Consider the following 12222-nt stretch of genomic DNA (forward strand, 5'->3'; position numbering starts at 1 on the left):
TTACTGTAATACCAGCATTGAACACCTTTGTCTCCTTGAAACCCTGTGATGGGAATCTGAATGAAGTTATGAACGATGAGGTCCTAGACAGTATGCTATATGGAAGTTTGGGTTGATCCTGGAAGCATACTCAGATAGCCTAAGTTGTTAAAGCAACCACTTGGAACAAGTGGGAAATCCGGGTTCAAGTCTTGGTCTTGCACAAATTTTCATGTCGCCAGTAGGTACTATCTTCACACCTAATGAGTTAATGCCAGAAAGACTCCATAATTGTGAATAAATTTCGTACATTTAGTACAGCTGCAGGATCATCACCAATGTCTGTTCCTTCGAATATTGTTAAAAGATAAGTATAACTAGTAAGTTTGTGTCAGTCCTGGAAGCACTGCATTCTTCAGACAAGCAGCATTGTCATGCTAATGCAAACAATCATCAGCTCCAAACTGTTCCTCTACTGCATGCATTACAGACCACTGTAAAATATGTCCATATCCTTATGCATATAACGTTTTCTTAAGCACAATAAAGGGACGGCAGCCTAACCACCCTAACCATTTCACCATTTCCTCTCTAATTCACTGTAGGTTCTATAAATGATGGTGATAACTTTCTCAAGGCATTTGACAAAACCCAAGCATTCTATTAGATTGCCACAGGGTATAGATTGATTCATCACTCCGAGCCAGTGGCTTCGCTCTTTATATCACCTAAAACATCACTTAGCACTGACTGCAGAAATGTGTGGCATATGAAGAGCTGCTCCATTGTACACCATTTTTTTTAAATTCCCTATGCACAATCATTGTGCTAGCTGGACTGCTGGTAGTACTTTGAAACTCACAGGTGATTCCTTCCACTGATTTCATGCGATTTTTTACAGCTAAGCTCCATTATGCTATATCGTCCTTGTCTATCAGTACATGTTGTCTGTCTGGTTTTGGTTTAGCTGTGGTTGTTCCTTTGCAGTTCCAGTTCACAGTCACGTAACAAACAGCTGACATGGGCAGCTTTAGAAGAACTAAAATTCCCATCTGATGACATCCAATAACAAGTCCTGACTGAGTCATTTTTTGCACTAATACTGCTTCTCTATTATTATGCTTGTGCTTGCATTAAGTGATGGCAAGCCCACATGAGGTTGAAATAGTGTAGGCCAAGTAATCTAGTGTTATTCACACAGTCATAGATCTTGTGGTACTTATTTGGACGTAACTTCATGAATTGTCAGGTAGGTTGAGTGCCTTTCATGTTAGACATCTCATATTGAAAGTGTAGCTCATACCCGCAGCAAGTCTGGTTATCATATCGTTTCCCGGAGATGCACCTGATGAACCACGCATGAGATGAGGACATTGTCAGACTGTTGAGCTTTCTAGTAAAAATGCGCACTGTCTGATGGAAGCGGCCCCTCAGAAGTGGAATGCCAGTGCCTTTGTTAAGTTTTTGAGTGGAGTAATCGCGCAGAAGGTGCAAGACGGACCACAGGGTTTGATTCTGCACCATTGTGAATCATCTGATATGTACAGAAGAGGCGTTTCCCCACACTATGGTAGTGTACTTCAGCACTGGTCAGACCAGGGTAAAATTGAGCATCACGCTACAGTATGGAGACAGCGCTGATGTCGAGTTGAGAAAATGGTACAAGATGCAGAGGTGGCTAGTGCCATGTTTTTGATGTCCTGGAAGTGGAGCTGTCAAGTCAAACGCCTGTCCAGGGTCACCCCCATATTTTTGTCCATCTTGGGCCATCGGATGGGGCCATCCAAGATGGTGACAAGTGACAAGGCATTAGGTCTGTCTGATGAACATAAGTGCCTGACTTCTTGTGGTTGAGGCGCTACTTCATAGACCACAAGCTAACAACATCACAGGCAAGTTACAAATGGGATCGTAGCATCGCTGCTTTCATACTTCAGGAGAAAAGCGTGGTAATATCTACTTGCTGGAAGCGCTCCACCTTGGATATGTTGGGCATGTACAAGGAATAAAACAGTGGGCTTAGGACTGACCCTGTGACATCCCAGCACATACCTCATAACTATGTAAGATAATGCAGGCGACCATGTGATGTCAAGACCTCATGTAAGAAAAGTTTATACATGAGGCTGTCATGTCGCATGGAATAAAACGCTCTGGAGACGTTCAAGAACACTGCCCCAAGGTACTTGCGACGCCCCAGGGCTCCCATGACCTGTACCAGTAACCTCAGCAGCTGATGAAACGTTGAGTGGCCTCTCCTGAAGCCAAAGTGCTTGTGTGAGATGATGGCATCTGCAGCGACATGTTGAAGGAGACAACTTGGATAATGCCTCTGAAAGACTTTAGGGGAGGGGGGGGGGAGAAAAGCTGGCTGATCAGTCATTAGTTCTTGCATCAAGTGAGGATCCTTATTGCCCTGCGGGATGGCTACCACTTCTGCATGTTTCGACATGGAAGGGTAGAGGCTGGACTGCAGGACGCTATTGAAGAAAGCAGCCCATGTGTGATGAGCATCAGGAAACTATTGCTGGTTCTGGGGTTGCCATTTCACCTCCTCCTCCGTGATAGGCTTGATCACATCATCTTCATCCATGGCTGTCAGGAACACAGGCAGCCATTCCTTCACCAGATGGATTTGTTCTTGGTTGACCAGGTCTGCATTCAGCATAAGATTGTCTGGAAAGGCATCAGTTAAGGTACTGGCCTTAGCATAGGTTTGCAATGCCATTGCCAGATGATGGGTAAGCTACCATTAGTAGAAGACCTGATTCTTCCGTGTGATGGCCTCCAGGATGTTGATGTGGTTTGCTGCTGTGAGGTCATGCAGTCTTGGTCGGTGTCTGTCTGTGAGTGGTGGCTGCATCCACCACTAGTAGTGTCTGTTGGGTGATATGGACAACACTCCGCGCCACCTTTAACTGGTGGGTTTGTCTCTCGTGATATCTAGGGTCAAATTCGAAATACATGGCAGTGTTTGGATTCTTTTTATTGGATAATGTAAGTAATATGATGCACCTTACTGTAATTTTGACAAATTTGTTACAAGGCAAATCCATACTTCAGTATAATAATCACCAATGATCAGTGAAATTTCAGCAAATGATTTAAATGAATAAGATAAATTAGCAGAAAAATATCAAATACTAGATTCAGTGTACAAGATCCATACAGGATGTTTTTTAAACATTAAAATATGGGAAATCTCGTATGATACAGGGAGGTTGGCGTCACTGGTTCAATTCTTTGGACAGTATGGTAGGTGCCATACGTGTTTTAACCGAGAACTGAACTTTAGCATTCCAGACTAGATAGGCTACTATACTTCCTATCGTCAAAACGACCTAATAATACTGGTATTGGTGGTACCTGGTCTTGCATTTTCCAGCAAGAAATAAACGTCTTTCCATTAGTTGTTAGTTCTCTGAAGTTTGCAGCTCGTCGTCTAGCGGTTAGCGTTGCTACACTAGATCGTGGAGTTTCAGGTTCGATTCCCAGCTGGGTTAGAGATTTTATTCACTTGAGGACTGAATATTGACTTGTCATCATTTCATCATCATCATCGACGTGCAAGTCGCCGAAGTGGCGCCAAATAAAATGACTTGCACTAGGCGCCCAAACAACCCTGATGGGGTCTCCTGGCCAATAATGCCATACGATCATTTCATTTCAGTTCTTTGAAGAAAGGTTGGAATTTATTGCTCACATACCTGTCAGACGTTCTGGTTTGGTGGGAAAAAATTGGTCCACTAATTCGTGTTGCAGTAATTGCACTTTACACTCCTGTTATCATATGATGCTAAAGCATTTAATGCAAGCTTACGAGAATTTCCAGAGCTCCTATGTCAATTGTTTTGAGAGTTCATTTATCTCCCCATCACGCGCATACTGAAGCGGATGGAGTAGTGATGTCGAACAACAGTATTTGGTCACTGAATGAACTGCCATTACTTTGTAAGATTTCAGTTTGAGTCGGTGTTCAGCTCTGTGAGTAGATGCTATTGAACGCCATTCTAATGCGTTAAGTGGTGCAACGTCTGTCGCGGACTGTTAGTCTGCTAAATTGATACGCCACCTGTCACACATTCCGAGCAACGTGCTGGAGTGCCACGCTGTGATCGGCGCTTATCCGCGAGGGAACTAATTTCCGCGCGAAGTCAGAAAGAGCACTTCTAGCACAAAACATCATGTGTTACAGTCTCTTTAGAATATACAGGGTTATTACAAATGATTGAAGCGATTTCACAGCTCTACAATAACTTTATTATTTGAGATATTTTCACAGTGCTTTGCACACACATACAGAAACTCAAAAAGTTTTTTTAGGCATTCACAAATGTTCGATACGTGCCCCTTTAGTGATTCGGCAGACATCAAGCCGATAATCAAGTTCCTCCCACACTCGGCGCTCACTGCAGGCCGACCCGTTGATTTCCCCTTACAGAGGCATCCAGAAGCTTTAAACTGCGCATACCATCGCCGAATGGAGTTAGCAGTTGGTGGATCTTTGTTGAACTTCGTCCTGAAGTGTCGTTGGACTGTTATGACTGACTGATGTGAGTGCATTTCAAGCACGACATACGCTTTCTCAGCTCCCGTCCCCATTTTGTCTCACTGCGCTCTCGAGCGCTCTGGCGGCAGAAACCTGAAGTGCGGCTTCAGCCGAACAAAACTTTATGAGTTTTTCTACATATCTGTAGTGTGTCATGACCATATGTCAATGAATGGAGCTACAGTGAATTTATGAAATCGCTTCAATCATTTGTAATAGCCCTGTAGATGCTGTAGGCAAAACCCGGGCATATTTCAATTCATTAGAATCGAAAATGGGAGCAGTTGGTTTCAAATCTCCATCCGCCAGTCCGGGTTTGACTTGATAATGTTTCTCCTTCCATTTCACTACGTTCATAGGACTAACTGAAAACCACAGAATGATCATCTAAATCGCTCCAAAATCTTCCCAGGCATCACTTCCAGGAAAAGACCTGATTGTACGCCTTTCTCGGTGTCCTCCATGTGTAAACTAGTTCTGAGGCAGGGACAGTGCGAATGTAGTTGTCAGAGCGTATTACATGTCTCATTGGCCAGATTTCCAGGTTTTACGTTCCTTAAAGTGAATGTTTTGCTTTTCACGTTCTGGTCAAACAGTTTTTGTTGATGCTATGTACTCTAGACGCACTTTCTTTAGTGACAATAGACTTGTTATTAAAAATAAGAATTCTTTATAATGCCATTGATCAGAAAAGATATGTATGTGTTGCAAGATACTTCATTCTTGTTTTGGAGAATTGAGACAGGGACGCTTTTGTCTATAATTATGCGTACATAAATCCAAGATATTATGAACACTTGGAGAACCTCGAAGTACTTTTTACACTAATATGAATGTAGACGTAAATGTTATGGTATTGTTGGCTCGTGTATCCCATAGTCACCTGTCGGAAAGGGTATGTTTCGTCAGCGCTTATTTGACCCTTTCTTTGCTGATATATGTGAGAGTTGTGTAGTATGTGTATTTTTACAGTGTAGATGAGTGTATTGGGTGCGTTTATAGTACAGTGTATTTCTTTTGGATCATGTTGATGATGAGAGATTGGTTAGTGGAGAGTGCTAGCACATGGCCTACTCGTTACGAATTGCCCCATGGGGGTCGCCGAGCTTAACGTCCCTATCCAACGTATGGATCGGGATCAACAGTGTCACATGCCATCACTTGATGATACACTGCAGAGAGATTAGGAATTTAATGCAGGACATTGGCACAAAGACGAGTGATCAGAAACTTTACGCCACTACCTCTCCTTCCCTTGCTGGCTAAATACTGGCAACAAAGCTTACACCACCAGTATTCGACCCGTCTTACCTCTGGGTCGAACACCATCACACAGGCTTGTGTTAATGACCTCGACTACACTCATTCTATAGTTAATCAGATACGTGTTCTTCACATCATTTGCGTGCTTTCTATGGAAATTGTAAGTAACGATTTTATGGTCCACATTTATATGATTTGTTTGTTTGTATGTCTGTAAGCTGTTCATTTAATTATTACTAAACATAACAATGACAATGAACGTATTAATCTTTGTTGTTATTCATATTGCAAGTGAAATACAAATTTAACAAGAAAGCAAATTTATTTGCATACTATAACCCATTACACATGCTATCAGAGTTTAATTATATATTAGTCTATAGAACAAAAGGAGTTATTCAGAAGAAAAACTTAGATTAGACTTAAAATTCCCTTTGCGATGTGTCAGACACTTTATATTATTGGGGAAATGATCGAAGATATTTGCGGATGCTTACTGAATTCCTTTCTGACGTTCTGGCAACTTCAGTGATGAATAACGAAGGTACTTGTTCCTTGTAATATTGGGGCTGTGGATATTACTGTTCTTCTTAAACCGCGATCGATTATTTGTGAAGAATTTCACTAGCAAAATCGTATGCTGTGAAGATGAAGTGAGAATGCCTAACTCGTTGAAAAGTAGGTTACAAGATGGCTGTGGGTGAACACCACATACTTTTCTTACTGTTCACTTTTGTGTGATGAATATTTTATTACTAAGTTCAAAAAATGGTTCAAATGGCTCTGACCACTATGGGACTTAACTACTGTGGTCATCAGTCCCCTAGAACTTAGAACTACTTAAACCTAACTAACCTAAGGACATCACACACAGGATTCGAACCTGCGACCGTAGCGGTCACGCGGTTCCAGATTGTAGCGCCTATAACCGCACGGCCACTCCGGCCGGCTATTACTAAGTGATTATTTACAAATGAAGAATTGTGTTAAAGGAATTAGGGAGTGGAAACATGTTAAATATGTAGTGATGTTGTTAGTGTTTCTAATAGATCTAGCAGTTATGTGAAAAGCAAAATTTGCTAACCCTAGCTGATCGAAAAACTCAGTAAAATGTTTCCTCCAGTTTTCCAGATCAAATTTTCGTCAAAATATACACCAGAAAATTTGGAAAATTTTTCCTTATTCGTGACTGGTTTTCATGTGCCACATTAATTGTTGATGTTAATCTATTTTTTGTACAGCATGGAATATGTTAAGAAATGGTCACCTCTGAGAAAACAATAAATAAATTCTCTAAAAATTATTATTAACAATTTCTTCTGATATTGCCACTCTACATGGCCATTTAAGTAAAGTACCAACTCTTTTGTATATGTATTGCAGGTTGGTCATTCACAAATGTGCAGAACAGGAGTGGACCCAACATTAAACACCATAGGCTTCAATTCATGTTTCCTCTCCAACCACAGATATTTTCTCATCTAACTGAATCGCATAAGTTACTCAACATAATACTGATTGAATGTCTATTCTGATAATGGTGAAGACTTCGTTGTTGCTGCAACTACGAAAAATGAGGTTTCTTGCAATTCTGTGACAAACCACACAGGCACACTAATTCGTCCGCCTCAGCGTGTTGAGCTGTGTGTCAAGTGTTGTACATCTGTGCTTGTATAGTGACAAGCTGCTACGTACTTCACCTGTGCACACAGACATCTCTTTTTGCCCGCAGAACAGCTTTTTGGGATAGAAAAGTTCACTGGAACAACATACTTCACGTTTTTTCGGCGTGTGCTTTTGGCTGTTCTGCCGAGTTGTTGTTTCTGTTTTATGCGCAATATTTACAGAGCAACGAGACAGGCTGGAGTCCACGCAACGAGTACACATCACAGCAAAGCTCTCAGCATCTAAAGAAGACAGCTGGGTCGGTCGTCTACAGTGGAAACAACAACTTGCCAGAACACCAGGAAAGGCATCATTAATGTGATTCAAGTTTCTGAATACTTGACGTGTTGTCAAGTGAAAAACATCAGCAACTACTGAATAATTATTTGGTTTATTGGTGCATTTATTTTCACTGTGATTACCAGATTAGTTCTTTACACGCTATCTGCTCAAAACTATCCAAACATCCCTTGTAATGTGGAACTGACCATTAGACTTCAAAGACTGGTGGTAAGGGGGTCTGAGGGCGGTGAGGAAAGGTTGATGGGCGTGGGAGGGGGGGGGGGAGGCGCGGAGTGGGTAGTACAACGGCTGAATTACCTAAAACTTTCACCGCGAATATTGTGGAAATGGAAAGTGCTATTGGTGTGCTGTTTCCACAGAAGGGATGGGTAATGTGAGGCTCGTATTGACAGCCAATAAATAGATTGTAATAATAGTTAGAAAGTATATTTTTTGTGCAAACATATACTTTTCAGTTGAAACAATGTCCACTGACACTAACAGATTAAAAGTAGCATAAATTAGAATGTCAGTGGTGTTTCTTGTGGGATTCTACTGCGAGTCGTTTACGAGATATCGTACGTATTTTGCAAAGTGTCCACACCGATACTACTTTGTAACATTGAACCTGCGTAGTTGTTAGGTACGATGATGTTATACAGTATGCTCCTGTGTTCCTTGAGTGCACTGCGACTTGGTAACCAGCGTATGACAGTCCAAGCGGTAGATGGTGAGTGGTCGTTGGAATGTACCAATGCAGAAAAAGCCGACATGCTCATTGTGTATTCAGAGTGTAGGAAGAACACAGTTCGTCCTGGTAGAGTCTATGTGGCAAAATATCCCAACAGACGTCAACCATTTCGGCTATGATTTATCAACCACTTCAACTAGTTATGTGAATGTGATAGTGCGACACCTAGACAACGTAACAGAATGAAACAAGTGACGACAGAGGAGTGGGAAATTAATATTCTTCCTGCTGTTTCAGTTGACTCCCACGTTAGCTCCTGCGCAATCGCACGAGGAAGTGGCGCGAATCAGCCAAGTATCCTATGCACTCTCGATCGACATAGGTTCCATCCCCATCACATCTCTCTTCATCAAGAGCTGTGTGGAAACGATTATGAGAATCATGTTAACTTCTGTATATGGGCATTAAGACAGGCTACTTTATATGTATCACGTGTCTGGCTTAGTGACGAAGCCACATTTACGAGTACCAATCATGACCAGGTGAACCGCGGAAATATGCATTACTGGTCTGTTGACAATTGCCGTTCACTTCGTCAGGTGGAACGTCAGCATCCATGGAGTGTAAACGTATGGTGTGCGTAGTGAATCATCAGATCATAGGTCCATTTGTCCTAGACAGAACACTAAACGCGCACAAATATCGCAGCCTCCTAACAGATTATCTTCCATGGATGCTAGATGACGTTTCTCTGCAGGCTAGGAGGAATCTGTGATCCAACATAATAGCTAGCCAGCCCATAGTGCATAAAGTACTACAGCGTGTCTTCCTGAATTGTTTCCAAATCGTTGGGTTGGATGCATAGGACCTATACCTTGGCTGGCCCATTCCCCAGATCTGACGCCTGTAGAATTTTTTCTGTGGGAAAAACTGAAAGACGCTTCCTACACGACATGTCAGCTGCAACTGATGATATGCAACGGTGTATTACTGCAGACTGCTTTGACATCTCTGCTGAAATGCTGGCACAGGTGCAGCAGTGGTTCCAGTCTAGTCTGGAAAACTGTATCGCCACAGCTGGTGGTCAATTTGAACACATCCTGTGATGGTCAGTTGTCTCGTTACTGGTCACAAATTCACATAACTAGTATGTGGAGTTGTATAATTCTTTAGCATGTGCTACCACAAGTGTTGTACAAGTGTCAGTGAGAGAATTTTTCAAAACGACTCACACTAAAATCCTATAGCAAACACCACTGATATTCTAATTAATCCTACTTTCAGTTTCTTAACGCCAATAGGCATTGTTCCATTTGAAAAAGTGTTCAAAAAATGGTTCAAATGGCTCTAAGCACTATAGGACTTAACATCGGAGGACATCAGTCCCCTGGACTTAAAACTACTTAAACCTAACTAACCTAAGGACATCACACACACCCATGCCCGAGGCAGGATTCGAATCTGCAACACGATTCCGGACTGAAGCGCCTAGAACCTCTCGGTCACAACGGCCGGCTAAAAAAGTGTGTGTCTGCACAAAAAGTACACTTTCTAATTAGTATTACAAACTGTATATTGGCTAACAGTACAAGCCCCTAACCACCATTCCATTCTGAGAAAAGCGCGCATCTATAGCACTTCCCATTCGGCAATATATGCAGTTCAAGTTTTTCGTGATTCACCCTGCATAAGAGGGCGCGAGGTATTCGGTTGTCCATAGAAAAGTGATAATAGCAGAAATGGTTTGTGAGAAGAGCTCAGTGACTTCGAGCAATGACTACTCATCAGATGTCACCTGAGTAACAAATTTATGCTTCTAAAGCTGCTAAAAGGCTCTGCTGGTGACTGGACTGTGAAGTGGAAACGCGAGAGAACAACCACTGCTAAACCAAAATCAAACAGACCTCATACACTGACGAACAGGGACATTCTAGCGTCTTGGAGAGTGATTGTAAAATATCGGATAAAATCAGGGGGCGGAATCACTTGCGAGTTCCAAATTGCTACCAGCAGTCGAGCACTGCAATGACTGTATGTAAGGAGTTAAAAATAATGGGGTACAATGGTCGAGAAACTCCTCATATGCCACTCATTTCTGTAGTCTATGCTAAGGGGGAATTAGTGAAGTTCGGTGGCAGGAGGAACAAGACTTTTGGTCAGGGGAATACAGGGTTATAAATACAAAATCAAATAGGGGTAATGCAGGAGTAGGTTTAATAATGAATAAAAAAATAGGAGTGCGGGTAAGCTACTACAAACAGCACAGTGAACGCATTATTGTGGCCAAGATAGACACGAAGCCCACGCCTACTACAGTAGTACAAGTTTATATGCCAACTAGCTCTGCAGATGATGAAGAAATTGATGAAATGTATGATGAGATAAAAGAAATTATTCAGGTAGTGAAGGGGGACTGGAATTCGAGAGTAGGAAAAGGGAGAGAAGGAAACATAGTAGTTGAATATGCATTGGGGGTAAGAAATGAAAGAGCAAGCCGTCTGGTAGAATTTTGCACAGAGCATAACTTAATTATAGCTAACACTTGGTTCAAGAATCATAAAAGAAGGTTGTATACGTGGAAGAATCCCGGAGATACTAAAAGGTATCAGATAGATTATATAATGGTAAGACAGAGATTTAGGAACCAGGTTTTAAATTGTAAGACATTTTCAGGGGCAGGTGTGGATTCTGACCACAATCTATTGGTTATGAACTGTAGATTAAAACTGAAGAAACTGCAAAAAGGTGGGAATTTAAGGAGATGGGACCAGGATAAACTGACTAAACCAGAGGTTGTACAGAGCTTCAGCATATGGGAACAATTGACAGCAATGCCAGCTGGTGTGGCCGTGCGGTTCTAGGCGCTTCAGTTTGGAACCGCGTGACCGCTACGGTCGCAGGTTCGAATCCTGCCTCGGGCATGGATGTGTGTGGTGTCCTTAGGTTAGTTAGGTTTAAGTAGTTCTAAGTTCCAGGGAACTGATGACCTCAGATGTTGAGTCCCATAGTGCTCAGAGCCATTTTTGACATCAATGGGGGAAAGAAGTACTGTAGAAGAAGAATGGGTAGCTCTGAGGGATGAAGTAGTGAAGGCAGCAGAGGATCAAGTAGGTAAAAAGACGAGGGCTAGTAGAACTCCTTGGGTAACAGAAGAAATAATGAATTTAATTGATGAAAGGAGAAAATTCAAACATGCAGTGAATGAAGCAGGCAGAAAGGAATACAAACGTCTCAAAAATGAGATTGACAGGAAGTGCAAAATGAATAAGCAGGGATGGCTAGAGAACAAATGTAAGGATGTAGTGGCTTATATCACTAGGGGTAAGATAGATACTGCCTACAGGAAAATTAAAGAGACCTTTGGAGAAAAGAGAACCACTTGTATGAATATCAAGAGCTCAGATGGAAACCCAGTTCTAACCAAAGAAGGGAAAGCAGAAAGGTGGAAGGAGTATATAGAGGGTCTATACAAGGGCGATGTACTTATGGACGATATTATGGAAATGGAAGAAAATGTAGATGAAGATGAAATGGGAGACACGATACTGCGTGTGGAGTTTGACAGAGCACTGAAAGATCTAAGTCGAAACAAGGCCTCGGGAGTAGACAACATTCCATTAGAACTACTGACGGCCTTGTGAGAGCCAGTCCTGACAAAACTCTACCATCTGGTGAGCAAGATGTATGAGACAGGCGAAATACCCTCAGACTTAAAGAAGAATATAATAATTCCAATCCCAAAGAAAGCAGGTGTTAACAGATGTGAAAATTACCGAACTATCAGTTTAATAAG

Source organism: Schistocerca cancellata, chromosome 1, assembly GCF_023864275.1.
Source record: "Schistocerca cancellata isolate TAMUIC-IGC-003103 chromosome 1, iqSchCanc2.1, whole genome shotgun sequence".
NCBI classification, from domain to species: Eukaryota; Metazoa; Arthropoda; class Insecta; order Orthoptera; family Acrididae; genus Schistocerca; species Schistocerca cancellata.